Source organism: Simochromis diagramma, unplaced genomic scaffold (assembly GCF_900408965.1).
Source record: "Simochromis diagramma unplaced genomic scaffold, fSimDia1.1 OVJJ01000596.1, whole genome shotgun sequence".
NCBI lineage: Eukaryota > Metazoa > Chordata > Actinopteri > Cichliformes > Cichlidae > Simochromis > Simochromis diagramma.
In genome coordinates, this window is record NW_024387245.1 from 2,924,066 (window position 1) to 2,946,016 (window position 21,951).

Below are 21,951 nucleotides of genomic sequence, written 5' to 3' on the forward strand. Positions count from 1 at the left end.
AGACATGATGATGAATTTGTCAAATGCAATCAGTCAACTTTTGAGATGCAATGTTGACAATGCACTTTTTATTTCCACAAGTATTCCCTTTAAACCTTGATGACTGTGGGAAACTTAAGCAAACTTAACAATTCAATTTCCATGAAAATGTGTTGTATCTGATGTTAAAGGCTGGGATATCCAGCCTACATAAAATTAAGAATGCTACATGCATATGCTATAGCAGACAAGCATTTGTGGTTCTAGCTCTATTTAAAGTGTAGAAATTCAGCACATTTTTTAATTAGACATATCTAAGGCACTAGAACAGAAAGATCTCTGCAGCATTATTCATCACCTTCAATTAATGCTTTCAAAAAGATGAGGTCAAGACTAGCTGTGCCTTGCAATTTAACACAAGAGAAACTGGCTAGAAATTAGTACAGTGTGAACAACAAACATGCTGACACGCCACGACTAAAATAGCACGAGCAAAATAACCATCTTTCTCTCTCAAAGTCTCAAAGTTCTGCAACTGGCTGAGATTTAACACAAAAACCAGCACTGAGAGTTTTATTCCACTGTTGGTCTCCATCTAAATTACAAACAACACATTGACCATTCTTCCGGCAAATTTTAACAGTGTTTTGTCAAAGAACAAAGACAAGGCAGGGATTTCTTTCTTTGAAAATTAGATTTCCACCAATAAAGTATACCAGCAATTCTGGAGAGAGTGTGTGTATCTGTGTATTTATTGTGGGAGTTGGCCTTGATCGCATTTGGCATGGCAGCTAATATTCCAGGTCACAGTGCTACAGAGTGGGGTGCGGTGAATGTAGCATTTGTGTGCTGTGTGACTGAGTGCCTCTGGACATATGCTTATGAGTGTGTTTATCTTGTGTTTCCAGTCTGGAACAAAACCCATATTCTAATCCAAATCCACTACAGGCAATAACAAAGACAGCTCAAAATCTGCCCTATAGCATGAGAAATGGGAACATGAACACACAAGCTTATATAAGCGTTATCTCTCATCGCAGACCTGCAACCAATGTGGAATCGTCACCAAACACCGTGTTAGCAGAATTTGAATCCCTCCCTCTCTCACCACTGAGCAGCCATGTGAAAAGTAAAAGGTGTATGACAGTGCATATAACAACTTTCAAATAGAAACATGTGTCAGTCTCTAACATCAGAACAAGAAATATTCAGAAAAGGGCTTAAGGAGTAATACCATACAACAGAATTAGTATTTTATAAAATTTTGCATTGCACTGTTATTCTATTTACAGTAGACTAAAGTAAATAATGATGCCTTTGAGAGAGAAAAAAATAATAGCAGTACTACACTGTATTTCTACAGTACAATACAGTATGTGTTCTTGCTGTACTGAAGAGTCATGTCATTGTACTTGGAAAGGCAAGAAATTGAATTCAGGTAACGCTGGATATTTATGCAGTTAGATTACACAGTAATAACACAGTAATTAAGTGTAAGTTAGCAGAGGAATTTGTTACTTTGTAATAAAGACTTGTGATTGAGGTGTAAGTGAAAGTATTCATTTTGCATAATGATTATTATATGATTATATCATTATCCATCCATTTCATTCTACTTATCCAATTCAGGGTGATAGAGGAGCTGAAGCCCATCCCAGGTGTTACTGGACATGAGACAGGGTACATACTGGTCGCCATCTATTGCATGGTTGACACACAGAGACTGACAACCATTGATACTTGCACATTCACACCTAACACCAGTTTAGACTCTCCAGTTAACCTAACATGAATGCTGCTGGAGTTAGGTAGCCTGGAGTAGCCAGAGAGATCCCACACAAAACACAGGGAAACGATGCAAACTCCACATAAAAAGGACCCAAAGACTAAACTAAACAGGTTCATATTTACTTCTTAAATTTAGTTGATCAGAAATATATAGCAGGATAAAATGATAACGACCTGGTAATTACAAATGTCCCACACTTATCTAGCTTATAGTTTTTAGGACTGACAGCCTTAGCATCCACAGCACACCTCTTTTGTGACTGAATACACACAGCAGCTCTGATAATAGTGTAATTATACACAGGAAGGCCAGGGGTTAATCATTGTATTACATATACAAACGCAGTGAAAGTCATTTCATTAAACTATTGAGAACACCAACACACACACATGCAAATGTCAGAGGTTAACTTATTACACTAGAGGGATTAGTCCATTTATCACTGTCCTATAACTGCAGATGGAGAGCAGTCTCCACCCTCTGGGATGGAGAAGATCTCATCCACAGGCTGCCAGCTAACATTCGCACAACAGCTGGAACAGCTGCCTCAAGGTGGAACCATTGAACAAGACACTTGCCACTCCCAAATGATAGAGTGGAGACAGGTTATGTTTACTTTCCCCTTGTGAATAAATTCTGTTTCTACTTCCTATGAATTTACAATTACACCATCTGGACTGACACTATTGTCAGGTTTTCCTCAAGAGTAACCAACTTTGAGAGCCAATAACAGTTTTTGTAATTTTAATTCCTTTTGAAAGCAATTAACAATTTTGTGTGACCCATATTCTAAGCATGTTTTTTTTCCTTTTTTTAATATTGGCAGATTTGCACAGGATTGAGAGCACAAAACTCTGAAATTAACACAAATCACAGAGGGACCCAGAACAACAGCGGTCTCATGTGAATAGGGATCTGGGCTCCATTTTCCCCTAAAAAACAAAAGCATCAGGCACAGGCCAAATGTTTTGTATTATTACCCTCATCTGTCAGTGCCTTTGTAAAACATTCTATTAGTGACAGCTCGCGTGAATATAAATGTGAATATATGAATATATACTAAAGACTGAAATGAAAGGTTTTGGATTCAGGCTTTTCTTCTGCAAACTTTGAGAATGATGACTTTTCTGTTGAAACTGGCAAACAGATGACCAGCTTACTGGAAAAACAAACACACACTCACGCACACACACACACACACACACACACACACACACACACACACACACACACACACACACTATGTATGTCTTTACATACTCATGACAAACAAGCATATCCAGACAGTGCATCAGCGCAGATATAATTGATTAATAATGTAGTGGATTTATCATCAGCACCTTCATCTCCTATCCAATCATCCTGGCTATACGGCACGCTGTTTGGTTGCCATGGTGACAACATGTTTGGGTAACCAACAGGGGTGGAGCAGATTGTTTCCAGACCAATAATGTGTGTGTGTGTGTGTGCATGCATGTGTGCGCGTGTGTGTGTCTTTGAGTTTGTCATGACAAGTGAGTGCATTTTAGACAAAGGCCAAATACTTAACATACACTCAACATTTTGTCATTCCCAGGCGGTTTAAAAAAAAAACTTCAGTTTTGTCAGTGGGGCTGGTCATAATGGACACCGGGAGCTGGAAGTTTGAAAAAGTAGAGAAGCCCTCATAAGGACACAGAGGGCAGAATGTGTAACAGCGGCCAAAGTCACGACCAGGCTACCAAGCTACTAAGTGACCCACTTAGCGTTTTGCACTCTGTTTTCCTTTGCTGTCTGGTCAAGTTTAGATACCAAATCTTACTTGGTTAGGTTTGGGAACATGGAACATTTTGAAAGATTGTAGCTAAAGGGTGCATTCAATATATATGACAAGTACCAACCTTGTGTGAATCTCTGAGACACCAGTAGGTTTTACAAAACTGTAGTATTTGACACCCTGAGGATGAGGACGGGCTCCCACACTACACTGATTTGTGTGCACATGTGTGAGAGGGACTTTGATAGCCTACACTGTTTGTAGTAACTAGTGCCTCTTTGCCTCTTCCTTTATAATATAATATAAAATAAAGCTGATGTGAACAAAGGTGTGTGATAGTCGCATATCAAATATACAGTTTATGGTTTTCATATAAACATGTGCAAACTCATTGAAGTTGTGCACTCTATAGTCTTTTAGCTTCACCTAACCAAACACTAACATTAGCCAACTGTCAAAAAGAAGACTCCACTCCCCTTTCCAAAAGTCATATTAGTCCCCACAGGTATACAGCACACACTCACTCAGACAGAGGTGGTATCACACTTGCATGGCAGCATTCACAAATGTATCACACTAGCACACTTTCACGCCCATGCATGAGCACACTAAATTTCAGCTGCAGGAATACAAAAATTCACACACACATGCAGATAAGCTCAGGCACACACATTACTCCAGGGAATACAATGTGTGTACATCTGTGTATTTCCACAGAGACGTCCTCCATCTGACTTTGCTAAAGCGTATGATAAACTAAGGGAACATCTGAGCAGCTGTGATCTCTACTCCACTGCTTCTCCAACACTCCACCACTTCTCCTTTTTCCCCTTTATTCCTTCCATGTTTCACCTCATAGCCTTTCATACATAGGATTTCTGTCCATGCTGGTATAACATCAGAACTCATCATGAAATAGCCAAACAGATAAAACAACAAATTAAACAGACAAAGAATTGCTCAAAAACAACTGACCTGAGTCACATAAACTACAAACACATACCTTTGGCACTGGGTGACCTCAATGTACCAAAATAGAATTCTCCCCCTCACTTTTCCTTTGTGGTGATCCAAGATACTCCTGTTTGGTTTCATTTTCCACAATGATTTTGTAGGTTCTAGTCTCTGGTGCTCATTGAGTTTAGACAGTTTGACAATAGTAGAGAAGACACTTAGTTACCATTTTGGAAACAGAACAAGGGAGACATCTCTCTTTTTTTTTGCCTTACAAATATGAGTAATTGCTCTAAGCTTTAACTTTTCACCATCTAATTGGATCACCATAATGAGGGTACAAATTAAATATGTCTTAAAGTCTATGCAGCTCAGTGGTCTTTTGATTTTCTATCCAGTTACAGATGTGTGTTTAGCCTAAAATATATTTATATTATAGGGCACGTATGTGACACTAGCATAGCATTTTCCCTAGCCTCATACATCAACATCCCCCATACATCCACACAGGAAGTCGTAGAGCACAGCAGGCATTAGCGCGGGTTACTCCCTTCTCCTCAGCAACCTGCCTTAGCGACGTATTTGGATTGGAAAATTTGAGGAACCACCGCTTTATTTTAAGTTTGAGGGGGAAAGTTCTGCTGCTCCGTTGGTGTGTGTGTGTGTGTGTGTGTGTGTGTGTGTGTGTGTGTGTGTGTGTGTGTGTGTGTGTGTGTGTGTGTGTGAAATGGACAGCTGGAAAAAGGAGGGCAGAGGACAACCAAGTCCAAATAACATCACCATGATGGAACAAGCCCGCATGTTTGTCTCTGTTTGTGTCGAAAGTTGTGATTAAAGCCCTAATCACTTCAAGTGCTTTTAAAGAAAATGACATAGCTGAGTGTTTACAGCCAACATGTGTTTGTTTGTGTCAGGTTTGCCTGCCTATCTTTTGCCCAAACTGTTTAAAAGTGAGTTTGGAAAAGTAGGAGTTGAGTGTGGTGTGTGCGTGTGCATGTGCTTGTGTGTAAAGAACTAGCTTTTGAGACTGTGAACTGGTTTGTTTGTGTGGAACAGATTGCTGGTGGGTGGACTTTGGTCACAGACTAAACAAAAGAGGCAAGTGTGTGTGTTTGTGTGTGTATATAAGTGTACGTGATATGTATCTGTGTGTCAGCTTGTATGTATGTGTGTGCATTTATTTTAGTTTGAGCTAATTTCACTTTTGCATTAAGAGTCATTATGTAACATACAGAGAACAAGTCTATATATTGATGTCTGCACTTGCATAAATTAGAATTTGGCAGTAATTTTATAAGGAAGAGTATTGGTGAAGCCACTTTACAAAAGAAAGGAGGTCTGTGTTGGTGTGTACCGTCTGCATGCAGTGTTTTTATAAGACAAAGCTGATAATGGTGCTGGCCTCTGTGGGAAACTACAACAATAAGCTGACAGCGATCAGCCATGCCTTCTCTAATAAGACCCACTCTGCTCACTAATACGTGTAATCCAGAGTGCATAGAGGCTAATGGATACAAAAAAGGTTACACAAACACACCTGCGATAAGGTTGCAATTAGTTCCTTGTGGACTATAGAGTTTCCAGTTCATCTGACTGCCTGTCTGCCCATCTGACTATATGACGTTTTTGTTTTAACGTTATTTATTACTGGCTAAGAAAAAGAGCCTCTCATTTAACGTGTTCACTGATGCTTTTGATTACACAGTTGTGCCATGTATATACTGTTAGCCTGCAGGTCACAGATGTAATTTGCACGTTTAGCCTGTTTCTCAGTGTGGTCTTCTGAAAATAAGTGGTTGTAATTCTAGATGAGAGTTGTGACATACAAAGAAAAAAAATCCTGGCTTGAGTATGACTGGCTGGTTGGTTATAGCGAATCCCTCAAATGCTTAGAGGAAGAGTTTATCAAAAAGATTATCATTCCTTTGAAAACTTTTACATCTTCCAGAGTCAGCTAGAACTGTGTAGGTGTGTGTGTGTTTGTATTTGCGTCAAACCCTCCTCCCCTTGTGTCATTTAAGCTACTTTCTATCATCACCGGGAGTTTCCCTATCTTCTCTCTATTTCTCTCCACACTCTGTTTGGCTATCTCACTCCCCCTTCATTCCTATCTGCAGTATATCTTGCTGGCCAAATAAGGAGCTGGGAAAATCCACGGGACTCCCTGATACACACACACACACACACACACAGATTCTCAGAGGAAATGTTTTTAAAGAGCTTACATCTGATTAAAAAAAAACATGTACGTACTAGTGTGTTTATATGTGTGTATATTTATTTATCTTACTGGGATGGAAATCTGTTTGCGTTTTGCAATGTTGAAACGTGCTTTCCTTTACGTAATGTAAATCCTTACAGTTATGGGTAAAGACAGCTCTAGCGTAAGAATTTCCCAGAAATTAGAGCATTTAAAGATACTGCCCACTACACTGATGGAAATGAAACGGTGTCTGGGTGTGTGCGCATGTGTGTCACCTATATCCAACTATTTCTTTACTTTTCGATAGGTGTTTTTTTTTTCTGAGACCAGATAGAGAAGAAGACAGACAGAGAGAGAGAGAGAGAGCGAAAGAAAGTGAGAAAATGGGAACGATATGGAGAAACTAACTAATGTTACCTTTAACCATTCCAGTCAGAATTAAGTAAGAGATTACTTTAAGATGCTGAGTTCAGCAAAGTACTAAACACACTCACATGCACATACACATACACACAAACTGCAAATTATAAATGCAATTAGACTGATAAAATAGTTAAAGTGAAGCATAGGAGAAGGAGTGACAGATGGGTAGGCCACAGAACAGTAAAATGTAAATATAGGGCATACATCATGCTCAGTATCTAGGAACAAACCATACATAATGAGATAGGATACAGAGACAGCCACACAGCATGTGTATGTGTGTATGTGCGTGTGTGTGAGTGAGTTAGATGGAAGCAGAAAAAGAGCAGGAGAGGATATGAATGCTAATCAGCTGATGCGGCCAAACAGGCTGCAGTGCTCCATCGTTTCCAGGGCTTTATGAGCTTTAAGCTGCATGCTGGGATCAGCACTGATGGAGAGTGACGCAGAGTCAAGTGGACTGAAGAGCCTCTGCAGCCACAAGCCACAGTTGCGGCAGTGAAAACATCTCCCTTCAACCAACTGTGCCTTGATGTAATTGTAGACTGCCTGCAGTACAAGGAGCATTTGTTTAGCCCATAGTTAGCAAGCTCGTGCTCTGAGCCTCAAATCTATCATGGGCTTTTTTAAAATGTTGTAACATTTATTTACACCTTTCATGTTCTAACTTCAAGTCTAATTTGTAACATAATTGTATTATTATGAACAACTTATAGCAACATACACAGCATGTCAGTTTGAGCAGATGTATATTGCTAACTGAAATGCTACGCTAGCTTGAAAAAGCAATGCAAAAATGTAAAAAAGGGGAGGTCTAAAAGGTGTAAAATGCAATGATCCAGCCAAAGGCTAAGAAACGTTCTTGCATCATATTCTAGCTGCAATGCATTATATCTGTGGAGGCTTTATTAAAGAAGGTTCAAGGGAACTGATATGGTGCATCGGTGTAATCTGAAGATGATGGAATAGGTAAAATATTTAGTGATTGAAAATCTTCATATTCTTTTAAAACAGCAGGAAAACACAAGTTTATCTTTTCATTGCTCTCTCCCAATCTCCCAGAGTGACACAGCCTTGCAGAGTTTCAGTACATTCAAAGTTGAGGTTTTTTTTATTTTTTATATATATATATATATATATATTTTTTTTTAAGTCAGATGTGAAAACCTTCACCTACACTGACACAACAGCACTTGTTGTGGGGGATCTCATTCCTTATCTATTTCCTCACACAACAAGACACAGGTGTCAAAACACTGGGCTGAAGATTTCACTGGGGAAAACCATGAAGTGAATGTTTTCATCAAAAGACTGAATAGAGATCGTTTCATTTTCTTTGGTGTCATGTTTCACTTCATGGTCCCTCTGCCTCTCCCTCTGTGTTTCTTTCTTACCTACAAGATCAACATATTTGAAAGTTTGCCGTGGATATTTTTTAATTAATGATTTTTTAAAGGAGCATTTAAACCCAGGATTTAGATTAATTTAAGCTTAGCTAATAAGATCCAACCTCACATCCAGTTTCAGTAGAACAAGTCTGAAGAGGTAAAAATAACAAGTTGAAGGCTCCAAAACAGGTATGGTTAAGCCCACTTTCAATTTATCCTCTTTAGAATTTTTTACAATATTTAGAAAGTTCAAGGAAAATTATGTATTTCCATGTGGTTCAGACTGATTAAACTCAATACATCTGCTAGTTCTATAGCTATCTTATTCACTTGTTTTGATCACTTTATCTCCTTATACATACAAAACTCTAACCCTGATCCCGTGGTCTCCATTACCGCTATCACAGGCATTTCCCTTTTCAAAGACAGCTTCTACCTTTACATTATAAAAAAAAAAACCCTCTAAGGACAGAAAGCATCACCACAACACCCTCACAGCATAAAGATATGGACTTCTAATATTGATGTACATCGCTGCCACAAGGGAATCTAATCACAATCAGATCTTTATGGAAAAAGTGAAGCTATATATAAAAAAAACAAATCAGACGTCACTTCACATTTATACATTGCATATGTAATATGCAATGAAGATGTCAGGTGTTACACATTCTCTGTCTTTAAATGCTCTCCCTTTAACATATTTATCACACAGGAGAATATAGTTTGTATAACCAGGTGCTTTATATTCTCTGTGATTACATATTAATGGCTGTCCAACATGGTTTAAGGTTGTTAGTGATAAAAGGGTAAAGCTAATTCCATCTGTGGTGCATAGGTAGAGGATTACACCTCCTTTTCTCGCTCTCTCGCAATTATGCCTTTCATGATTCACTCTCTCTTGAGCTTGTGTATTCAAACAGCAACATTTTACTCTTCAGTATTCATGTGACTCTTATTTCCTTCCATTTCACCACTGTGCCTGTTTGACACACGTGGCCATGGTACATATGTTTACCACAGAATTACTGATTTTCTTTCTGTTTCCATTCACGTTATCCTCAGATACACAATCGATCAGTCAGTGAGCTAGGGGATGTATTTAAAGTGTGTGTGGAAGGAAGTTCAGACAAATATTCTGCAGACTAGAAGAGAGCAGTGACAACCCCGGGATACAAATAACACATTTCTGCAATACACACTATGTCAAAAGAATCAAACTCATTTTATGAAGTGGTGTACAGGCAGTATAAGCCTATATATTTACTGATCTGTGATGCATATTTATCTAAAAGTGAATTTGAGCTGTTCAAAGTTAAACTGATCTCTGTTATGCTGCTTGACAACATTTTGCTGTCCTCATTCTGCACTGCACTGAGACCTGAAACAGTGATTTAAAAGAAGAAACAATCTGTTTGAACCTGTAAGCTTTGACAAGATGAATGACATTGGCATGTATAGAGACTGCAGGATCCACTACTTCATATTAGAGAAACTATAAACATAACCTAGTCTAGAAAACGTTCCCAAACAGCAACCTCCAGGCCTGAAAAATGAAGCCAATATGAATATGCCAAAAGAGAGTGAATCCCCATGGGAAAATGCTCAACTTGAGAACAGAAATAAACATGCCTGGAAAAATTTGTAAAAAGTTTTGGGTCTCTAGAGCTAATCTCCCGCTTCAGTCCAGCTTTATAAAACCGATTTAAATTACATATTAAAGCTTTAAGTTAGCGAGCGTGCTGCTAGCTATCTGCTAGTCTATACTTTACTAATAGCCTACTAATTTAAGTCACTGAAATCTACTTCTTGACCCTGTAATTGGAGTTGGTGCCTTTTAGAGAGTTTTTTCTCTATGGAGTTTTCTGAAAAATGATATGGCTTTTAGAATGATTAAATTACTATTAGAGTAGAAGCCTGCTCACAAGTTCTGTTCACTGAAATACTAATATTTTATTTGTAGACTTAGATATCTGTGTGTGTGTGTGTGTGTGACGATGCAGCCATACAGTCTATGAATGCATCATCCTTAAGCCTGCTAAATAAAGCTGATAATTCCACCTTCTCATTCAAATATGGTCACTTCTGGTTCAAAATGCAGCTCTGCAAACAGGTATGGTGTCTATGCCTATCTTTTATCTACAGTCTGTGGAATTAGCTCCATCCAATATGCTTTTAACAAAGTTTATTACTACCAAAATATTTCTTTCTTCAACTGATCCTATTTTTCATGTGCCCACCACAATTTAACTTGTCCTTGAATTTAATTCAATAATAAGGTTTTCCCAGTATATAATTCCTGGGCCTTAATAGAGAATTTTAAACTCTTAATTAGAAATTAAGTGTTGATTGAAAGATGATTACATGAAACAAGCCTCCTTGATTTAATGATCTTTTATTACTACCCTGTAGAGATTTTGGACGTGATGGCAATATTATAAAAACAATTATTTCGATAGCGATGTCACTGATTAGCATTTCCTGTCTGAAGCAGCTATTTTGTAAAACATTGTACATGCTTGGGTCTAATTTGCTACCAGGAAACAGCATGCACTGGTTGCTGATGTTGAGGCTGACCGCACAAAAGACAGCAGGGGTAAAGCAAATGGCAGCGCTATTCACAGGGCTGGAAACCACACAGTATGCTTCACTGTCTTTCTGTTAACGGCTTGCTCTGTGCCATTTTCCTTTACAAACTTCTGAGGGAGAAAAAAAACTCTTTTCTTTTTCCTCCCGTTGACATTTCCCCTCGTTTCTCAGATCTGCAAAACCTCTTCGTTCCTTCTTTTCCTCACCTACCTCTTCTTGTTGTCTTATTAAGTTTAGCAGTGGCACACTATTCAAGTTGGCAATAACTGCCTCTTTTTCTGCCACTTACACGCAGACTGCAAATCTCTTTCATTTCCACTCCAATTTTCAAATGAATTTTACTGGCATGAAGTGAAGAGGCCCATTCACCTCCCCTCTTCACCACCTCTCTGTTTCTGAGTCCACTTCAGAAAGCTTTATTGGCATGATTCAATGACAATAACTCTTTCACCCTTCCTGCTTCCCCCTCCCTTTTCCCAATTTCTTTGTTTCCCTCTTTGTCGATTGAAACTGCTTTTTTGGCACGCCTCAAGATAACACTTGCAAAGACAGACCCAAGTGTATAAACTTAAAAAAAAAAAGATGCTATGCTGATTTGAATGTCATTTTTACTGCTTTCTTGTTTTTGTGTCGTATCTTTGCTTCCTACACTTGTTACTGTGATGCTTTTATTTTGCTTTCGCCTTCTTTGTTGCTTTGTCTCTCCTGGCAATTTAAATTATTGTTACAGGAGTGAATCTATCTAGATTTAAAACCCGCTGTTTAATTAAAAAACAACAATTAGTAGGAGCCAATTTTCAGTTCCAATTTACACAGTGTGGTAATATAGGTTGAATTATGTAAACAGGCATGGCATAGCTTATAAAGGAGTTGCTCAGCTCTACTCTGAACTTTTCTTAAATAACTAAAAATTGCATTGAGATGCCCAGGGGCATGACATGATATTCACTGAGAGAGAAAGAGAGAGAGGAATTTTGATATAAAAAAATGTCAATTTTTTATTATGTGGACATTAATTTCCGAACCAGTTAAAAAAAGATAGTTTGATGAGTCTAGGCTTGGCCCCCACATTTAAATATTTTCTGGCATGGAAATAGTTGGTAGAAATATCCAACAACTCCTTATAAGGTTGTGTGTACATGTTTGAATGTATACAACTGTCAGCATGGAACCTGGAGTTTCAGGTCACAGAGAAGACAGTCAGGGAAAATTTACAGTCAGATCTCGCCTCTCCTCTCTCCTCCGCTCCTTCTGTTTCTGTTCTTTCCCTTTTTAACCAAACATGGTTGACTTGTGTTGATGGGAAATGGTCAAGTTAACTTAATTTAACGGCAAAAAAAGTATGGCTTTGATTCTTTTTTTAAAAAAAAGAGAAGAAATAATTTAAATGCACTGGTTTAAATTTCTCCTCCACTTTTAATATAATTACATATGCAAAACAGGACAAACTGCATGTAAAAAATTGATGTTACAAATGTGTAAATAGCAAAGTGTGCCTACACATAAATGCTGTTGGTGATCATTCATCACAAAATGTGCCACAAACTAATAAGCTTAATTTACGAATGTGGTTTTACAACTTTGTTCTTCAACCAGAGGCGACCCCTGGTTGAGGTCCACTTGTATAAAATGCTGAATCAATAAACACTTTCCTAATGAAATTATGGTCTCAGATGTTTTAGGTCTAATGAAATACAATGTAAATTTGTAATCTATACCTGTCAATGTCAAAAGACGCATAAGGCAGGGTCAGAAAACTCACAGCGATTCCATTTTAAAGACAAACCATCTCCTACTGAAGGAGAAGTAAACAAAAAAATGTTTTTCCATGTTATATTTTGGCCTTTAAGGTAGGTCTACCTTTCTTCTTGTCATCACCTCACTCTTGTTTGAGCTGCAGGAGTCTAATCTTAGTCTGTAACAGATAGTGCGGAGGTCAGTAATTTGTTAAGAGTCTGATAGAAATGTTGTGTGAATGTTTTTGGCTCTTTGATGCAGTCAGATGAGGTCAAATGTATCTCTTCCGCCGTGGAAGCTTAGCTGACCGACCGCAGTTGTCATGCACACACACACACGCACACATACACACACACCAACACACACACACCAACAAAACACAAAACCAAAGCAGACACACACTCGACCTTGAGCTAGTCTTCACAAGTGTATCTGGGAAACTGCATGTGCATTTTGCTTTCATTCACACAGACACAGACACAGACTTGAGCACTGTGGCAATCTGATACAGCAGACATGTCAGGCACTTGGCAACAGGCAGGCGTAAATACGTGCACACACGCACACTGCTTCATCTTCAGGACATAAACAGATAGCTGACCCATATACAATCTTTGAGAGCACACACACACACACACACACACACACACACACACACACACACACACACACACACACACACACACACACACACACACACACACAAACACATATACGCACACCCATATACACAACTTATGATAATATAGTCGTACTGACCGAAGATAAAACATAAATGACAAAAAGGATGAGATTGACAAGGATGTAAGTATGTCAGTCTCCCCTGCATTACAACGGCATCATAAGGTAAATCAAGTGAGCTATAAACCGATGAGTGTCATCTGCTGCATGACTGATATAACATATTTTGAAAGACAACATTAAAATGAAAAAGAAACTGAGTGAAAAATTGATAGGAGCCTGTTAAACAGACAAGATAAGATGGTAACACTGTGACTGACGTGAACAGAACTTAGCATGCTAAGATGGCTCCTCAAGGACCGCTGGGCCACAGGTTTACTTTCTTGGACTGAAAAGTCTTTACTCTGTTTCTTGTGTCCTAGAAAGCTGTGTACTGTTCCTGGAGAGTGCACACTGAACAGACACAAATATTAATTGTTTGTGCGCAAATTACCTCTCCAAAATTAAACTCCTTAAAAAACTATGATGAAAAGTTTCCTGTTACATTAAAATACACGCATGAGGAAGAGTGGGTGTTAAACTTAATTGGGAATTCATAATAAGTCACTTTATAAGCCCTACATGACTGAATCAATAAGCTGGACTATGATTAACATGCTGCCAAAGCTGGCATGCAAAATACCACGAGCCTTATCTATTGCTCATCTGGAGGACAGATTTAGAGCATGAGGGAGATGAAGAAGATGAGAGGAGACGTTTAGTAATTTATTGGTAATCACCTACCTCTGCTATCTAGGATGTGCACACAATAGAAATCTTGATGTGAAAAGGGACAACTCCTGGCTGATCAACGTCTGTCTATCGTACATCTTTTGCTTTCATAGCTTGTCTGATTAAGATTAAGTATAACATTAAGTTTCAAACCAGGTCACAAACTTCAGATACCGCCCTCAGCCTGCACAGCATTTAAGAAATCAGTCTGTCAGCCACACAAATCACCAGCTTCGCTTTTTAGCTTAAAATATGCCGAGCAAAATCTGATTCATGTTCCTGCTCTTCCCGGTTCTTGGTGCACATAGATCATCTATTTCCTCCACACTGTAAAAACACAGGTGATATCGGAGGGAAGAACAGGAACTGCTGGTCTGATTTCTATAGATGGCACTGAGAAGAGAATAATTGTGTTAGCTAATTACTTATTGTAAATATTGTCTTGATCAGTTTACCGGTAGTGGAGACTTGATGCATATTAAATCAAATCAGACGAAAGGTCAATTATGAAACTGGACCCATATATCAGCTTGGCATTCTCAGTGATAATTGCAGGATGAACTTAATGTTTGGCTCTCTGGGACTAAGAGAAAGAATGGAATTGAAGACAATCATATTTGCACACACAATCCAGATTACAATCGCCTCTAAACAAAATAAACCCCTCATCTAATTTTCTATTTTGCCTCCTACTAAATGAGAAGGGTGCTGAAAGAGGGATGGCGCTGTCATTATCTTGAGATAGATGGATATTTAAGATTAAAGCCTCTAGCATCAGTTTTCTTTTTTCCCCATTTTGTCTCGCTATTGAGATGGTTTCATCCTCCTTTGTCACGAATAAACCTAAATGCTGAAAATATTTTTATTTGCTTTTCGCCTTTAAAAATCAGAATCCAACACAGTTTTAACAAAATTCAGTAATTGCAGACACATTTAATATTTTATCAGCATCCTGGAGTCCAGCAAGGAAAAAATTAAAGCCTATGCAAAACACCACAAAGAAAGCTATCGCCATAGCAACATATATACACCCTAAAAGCAAGGTATTTGGGTTAAATTGTTAGAACAAACAAGCATTCTTTACCAAATCGAAATGTTTTGCATTCTGTTCACCATTGTCTGTCCTTTGGCTTAAACCTGTTACACAAACAGGAAGAGCTTGCCTCACTCAATCCACACACACACACATGCAGATGACACCACTCAGCTCCCAATGTTGTTTCCCTTGAGACTCAACTGTAGCCCTGCCGGAAACATGACATAGACTATAGATAGTGTGCTACAGATGGCTTACAAAATGACTAAATAACAACAATAAATTAATAGAATGGAATAGAATAGAATAGGTAAACAAAACATAGAAACTAAAAGGGGGTTTAAAAGGAATTTTATTGCCACTATAAGCTTTGCTCCAATAATATTAGGCGTTTACGCCAATTAAAAAAAATAATTTGTACCATTTTCCTTCATGCATGCTTTTGTTGTCATAAATTCCAAGACTCTCAAACATGACATTTAAAATTAGAATAATTTATTCAGCACGTTCTTTACAAAAGCACAAAGTCATCCATGCACACAAAGGAAATTTGAACTTTCATGGACTAATTATTGCTTAGCAAACAACTCATTTTAATGTTGCTATAATAACATTTTAAACAAATGTTTAAAAGTCATTGCACTGGTACTCCAAAGGCAAGAAACTGTGTCATTGTAATTATATAACAAAACATGTGGAATGAAAAGATTCATGCTGAATATCTTAGGTGGTTCAGTCACTAGTTCAGGTGGTATCTTTGTTCAGTGGTCAATACATATACTGCATATACTGACCTAAACAATTAACACCCCTCCAGAGAGTGATTTTGGGTTCAAAATTCACAAAGGTCAAAGGTTAAATATTGATTGACTGTTACTATTGCACTTTTTCACAGTTATAACTAACCAGACAAGGACTGGTGTTTCCAACAATTGCACATATGTGTGTTAGCAAGTATATAGGCCTTTAAGTGTGCATGATTTGTATACATGAGATCTAACTCTAGTGCATTTGACTGTTTCCTATTCTTAGATCACTCTGTTAAGACTGCTTGCTCAGCATAAAACAAAGATGGCCAATAAAAATAAAAGTGAATTCCAGCTTGAAGCTTGGGCTTTATTCTCATCACTAAAGGTCAGTCCTGACAACCAGTTTATTCCTCTGCACCTGCCTCAGCTAATAGATTAAGCTCTTGTATCGATCGGGGAAAGTTCTATTGATTAGAGTGGCTGAGCTTTCCTAAGCAGGCAGAGCATTTTGATAAATGATCCGAAAATAAAATAAAATCATCGTTATTGACTTTCATCAGTCCCGGCTCCAAAAACTTATTTGTAAAGGTCACAAGGAATCTGATGTAAATCCACCAAAGTAACTTGCAAATAAATATATCAACTTCAGTTTCAGCTTTTCATTTTTCACCATAGCCATACTGTTAGCTTGATATTCTGAAGTCAATCCGCACCCTAAAATTACATTAAATTCAATGAAAAGGTGAGAGTATTCGACTGCCATTCTGACGCTGAAATTATTTGCTCATGGACACATCAGTGGGATGCTGCAAGACACAGGTCGTGTCATTGCAATACATTTTTCAAAATGCACTTATGCAACTGTGATTCAGTCGTACAGGACCAATCTGAGGATAAACGGATGATAAAAACTAGATGATGGGATTAATCTGACCCCATTTTAGGCCAGTGTAGGTTCTCAGTCATCCAGGTCATGGTAATCAGAGGATCTTGAAAAGTTGTTTCAATTCTCATCTCAGAAGATTCTTCAGTTCTAAGAACAAATGGTGGAGAGCCCAAAATTCATTAAATTCACGTTTTTTTTTTTTCTTTTCTTCAGATTTCCCCTCATTGGGAGTCTAAATAGGAAACTAAAACATGTTTAGGTAATGAACCAAGCCCAGCTTAATTGCTTCGTATTCTGTCTACATTTTTAATTACTTTTTATATATGCTTATTTTTTCATTTTGTATGTTTTCCTAATTATATTGTCATAACATTACTGTTTGTAATGTTTACAAAACAGTTTGACTTGCTTTTTTTCTTTAAATGAAATAAAACTTTGTACAACTTCCACAATAGTTGCCTAAGTTTCTTACTGACTTTTGCGTTGGATTCCCGGGAAGTGTCCCCACCAAAACAAGCACAAAACTTTGCATGCAAGACTAACCAACATCATCGTTATGCCACAGTGACGGGCGCATGTTGACAAAGCAATCCTTCCTTTCCTGATGTTACCGGACACATGTCAATCACACCGGCCTGGCAGAGGGGTCACACTCACCCACACACAGTGCCAGTCATCGGGGCCTGCTGTCTCGGACCATTACTTGCTACTAAAGGTATGAGTGACATCCACTGCAAACTGTACTCACTGTCATACAAATGTGCAAAATACACTGGAGATGGCACATGCACCTTTACATATTTCAAAAATATTTATTGTCAGAATTTTAAAATGTGACTTACATATACTGTAAGGTATTCAGTGGTGCTTTGTAATATGAAACCCGACTGAAAGAAGTGCTTCAAATCAGTCAGATTTTAGAAATCTATTTATTAAATGTATACCTCTCACAACTAAGGGAAATATTGGGGAATTAAGTTGGAACATTGACAGTGTGGCACACAGCAGGAAACACTGCAGCCATATTCTCTCTATTAGATTTACCCCGTTTGGTTTTGGGGAAAGTACTGACTGAGCAGAGCAAGCAGGAGGCAGGACACAGGTTGTCCACACACTCACTGAATTCACGGGAGTATTAGCTGTGCCATTCACACATCTGTGCACATTGGTGCATTAAATGGGCCTTGTACTAAGAGGCTGACAGGTTGAAGGCCCTTTTAATGTCTGATTTAAGTGCATTGGACATTTGCGTTCTCACACAGCTGCATAGGGTAATGTCTTTGAGTTCAGGGCTCAAGTGCATGTGCCTTAAGTGTCTTAAGTCGCCACATATCCTGAGATTTGCCTTTAATGTTTTATTTACATGGAATTATGGTATTTTGTCTATTTGTATTTGTTAAGCTTGAAGATTGCACAAATTAAAATATAATAATTTATAATAGTGCTGGAAGAAGAGACTAAGAAAAAAGAGATTGAGTGGCTGTGATTATGTGTAGGATGTATGTACACAGTGATTATGTAATGCGCATGTGCGTGTGCGTATTATTGTGTAAGACAGACAGAAGCACAGTGATAGAAATACAGAGTTGTTGACCTTGCCTGGAAGGTAACCAGCTCGTGACTTGGCAACTTTTCTAACAACAACACATACATATGTACACACACACACACACCACCCACTGCTGTTTTTGCTTATTGCTTGTTTTGCCTAGAAGCATCCATGCTGATTCAGATCATGTCACACTAAGACAGATAAACCTGAAAGTACTGTACACACGTTTTCTTTTTGTTTGTGAGCATGTATCTTTTCAAAAAGCTGCATGGTCTCTATATGCAGCTGGAAACACTGTACGTTGAAGAGAGGACAGCTACTCTTTATGTATGTGTATCAAATACCCCCAAAAGACGGCTTATGTGGACTATATTTCTGAATTTGTGGGGTTTATGTTGTGTGTGTACGTGAGGGTGCCCGTGCAACCAACTGATAAATTGTTTCCTCTTTGGTCTTTTACATTAGCGACTTCATAATTATCACCCCATCTGCTCCTGGAGTTCAACTCTTCTTCTTTTCCACCAATGACTGTAGAAAACACTTTCTGTCCCATTTCACTTCGCAAAATAAAAAAAATTTCTAAACACAGCCAGGAGGATTGCTCAGTGACCCGCAGGTCTCATCAAAGAATCTATTATCTTTAGTCTAAAGGTAACTTGCTGACCTATGAGTAGGTAAAACGTTTTTAGTAAGAAATATAATGTGAAAAGTGTGTTTAGGCAGCATCGAAACCAAAGACAATCACTTGATTCCAGAGTTTTACTGAGTACTATGGCTGTTATCCATAATTTCCACAACAAGAAACTTTGATGAAACAATGTGACTAACTGGTCATCATAGTGAATCATTTAGCAGTTCAATAGCCAGAAATTTCCTTCAGGATTGGATACGCAACGAAAAAAATAAAACACCAGCAATGGAGGATTTACACGATATATTGTTCAGTGTTAAAAATGTCAGAATGTCACTTTCATGCAATGCTGTTTATGAGAAATCTGAACATTACATTTTTGACAGAGTGGGTCTTTGACCCAGGTTTTTTAGTTTGCTTAGTCTTTTGTTCATTTCCTGCAGGTTATTGAGATGCTAATGTTCAGTTTTGTGTTTCTAGTTCTTAGTTCTTGTTTAATTTTGTTCTGTTTCCCGTTCAGTCTGTCTTAGTCTCTCCTTGCTATGTCCTCCCCTGCGTCTCCGGTGCATAGTCTATCATGTGTGTTTATAAATGTCAAGTTTGGTGTCACTCTCTTTGTCTCTCGCGCCTTGGCTCTCTCTATTGTCTCTAGCTATTGGCTCCCCATGTTAAGTTGTTTGTCTTAGTCTTCTGTCTCATTGTGTGTTTCTCGTACTTCCTGTTTTATTCTGATAGTCACGTGTGTGCGTCATGTTCAGTTTTGCTCCCCCTGTCTCATCAGTTAGATTATGTCCAGCTGTGTTTCCCAGGTGTTTCTTCTCTGCCCTTATTCCCTGTGTCTAGTTATCATCTGCATTTCCTTCTGTTCCTTATTGCAATCTCCTTCAATGCTGTGTGTTCTGCCTGCCTAGGGTCTTCCCAGTTTTCTCGCTATCTGCGAATCGGCAATAAAACTGCCTTTAAGTTCAGCTTTGCTTGTGAGTCTTGCATTTTTGGGTCCTATCCTGCCTGCTTCACACAGCACATATGACACTGGAGGGGGGGGAAGAGCCAGGACACAGAGAAGCAGTCTGCTTTCATATAGTGTGTAGGTTGAAATGAACAGGTGGATTCCCAGCAGGGAGAAAGAGCAGCATCCATCTCCATTCTCAGACCAGTTAGACACTGCGAGGGGTTTCGAAATTAACAATGTAACAACGCTACTAATTGGCTGGAAAATTACATTTGGAAAAAACTGTCCACCCTGCAGTGCACTGTGGTCAGTAGGTGCACAGTCATAAAGCCAGCCTTTATGAACATGAGCATATAGATGGAGCTGTTTATAGTATGGGTAACCTTTGCGCCTGTGAAATTACAGATACATTCAGGCACATCCACAACCACGTATTCAGGTGATGCTTTTATATACTTAAAAGATTTAAACAGAAACCAGCAAAAACCGACTGTTGCAACTTGTTCTAATGGACTGGAGTCATTGTATACAGTGAAAACTTACACTAACATGAATGTGCATACACATAGTATTGGCATTCTGTTCATCCAGCAAGGCATCAATGTCAGCACACCTCTCAGAATAGAACTGCTGAGGTTTCAGAGAAGAAATCTGAGATGTTTTGGAGCAGAGTCATGAACCTGTGTTAATAAATGTACACAGATGAAACAAGAGGCAAGAAGACATGCATAAAGGAATTGTGTTATTGATTGACAGATAAATATTATGGAATAAGGTGGACCGACAGTAGAACATTCAAGAAACGCTTCATTCTTTGCACATGACTTTATATTATTGGGACTGCCACACCCTGTACCACAGCTGTTCTCCCAGTGTGGCAGATGGTGGATTGCTTAGATATTAATTTGCAACATTCAATGAAAGCATCTATATGAACCTCCATTCATTCACTTCCGCTTATCCTTTCCAGGGTCGCGGAGGGGTGCTGGAGCCTATCCCAGCTGTCATAGGGCGAGAGGCGGGGTACACCCTGGACAGGTCGCCAGTCTGTCGCGGGGCTAACACACAGAGACACAGACAACCATTCGCACTCACATTCACGCACAGATTCACACCTATGGGCAATTTAGATTAATCAATTAACCTGTCCCCACTAACTATTGTGATTCTTTTCATAAAATTAAAATTTTTCTATGATTTTATATATTCTTCCCTTTTTTTTCTTTTTAAATTAAAACTTAAAGCTTAAAGGTCTGTGTTTTCTTGCACTGCATTCTTGTCCTCAAAGCAGAATGGCCAAATGTGAATGTATATTTATACTCATACTGAGGCAGCAGAACACAATTCTACCTTAAATATGGCTATCCATCAAGAGAATTTAAAGTGCTGTATGAACTCAAGGACTGCACATTAGTGGCCACCTCAGACCAGCTCCCGTCTAAAACACTGTATTCTCTGTTGACAATTGATTGCAGATTATGTGACCCTGGTTGCTGAGGCTTTATTGGTGAAGGATCAATGACCTCCTAGCTGGACTTAGTGGATCATACAAGACCTTTGGGATTTACACACAAACACACACATGCACATCCACACACAAGGCTTTGTGTTTCTAAGTGCCTATTAGATTTCTCCAGGCTCTCAAAGTGACTGTCATTCAGAGCCATGATGGCTGCCTGCCTCTCCGTAGGGACCTGCGCAATTACAGGCTATTACAGGTTGGCACATAGATACACGCTGCTGCAAGTAAATTTGGGAAAGTAGGGGACAATTTCGAAAATTAGATTTGCAAATGAGGAACTGCCTTTTGTTTAGATTTCTTCAGGCAGTATGCTAACGATATTATTTGTTCAATTTCCTCTGAGCAGATTCAAT

General features: G+C 38.6%; 1 protein-coding gene across 3 annotated transcripts in view; it reads right to left on the minus strand.

Moving 5' to 3' along the window:
• The window catches only part of slc8a1b (solute carrier family 8 member 1b), a 139,719-nt gene that overhangs the window by 51,557 nt on the left and 66,211 nt on the right, over positions 1–21,951 (minus strand). The gene's annotated exons all lie outside the window — the stretch shown is intronic.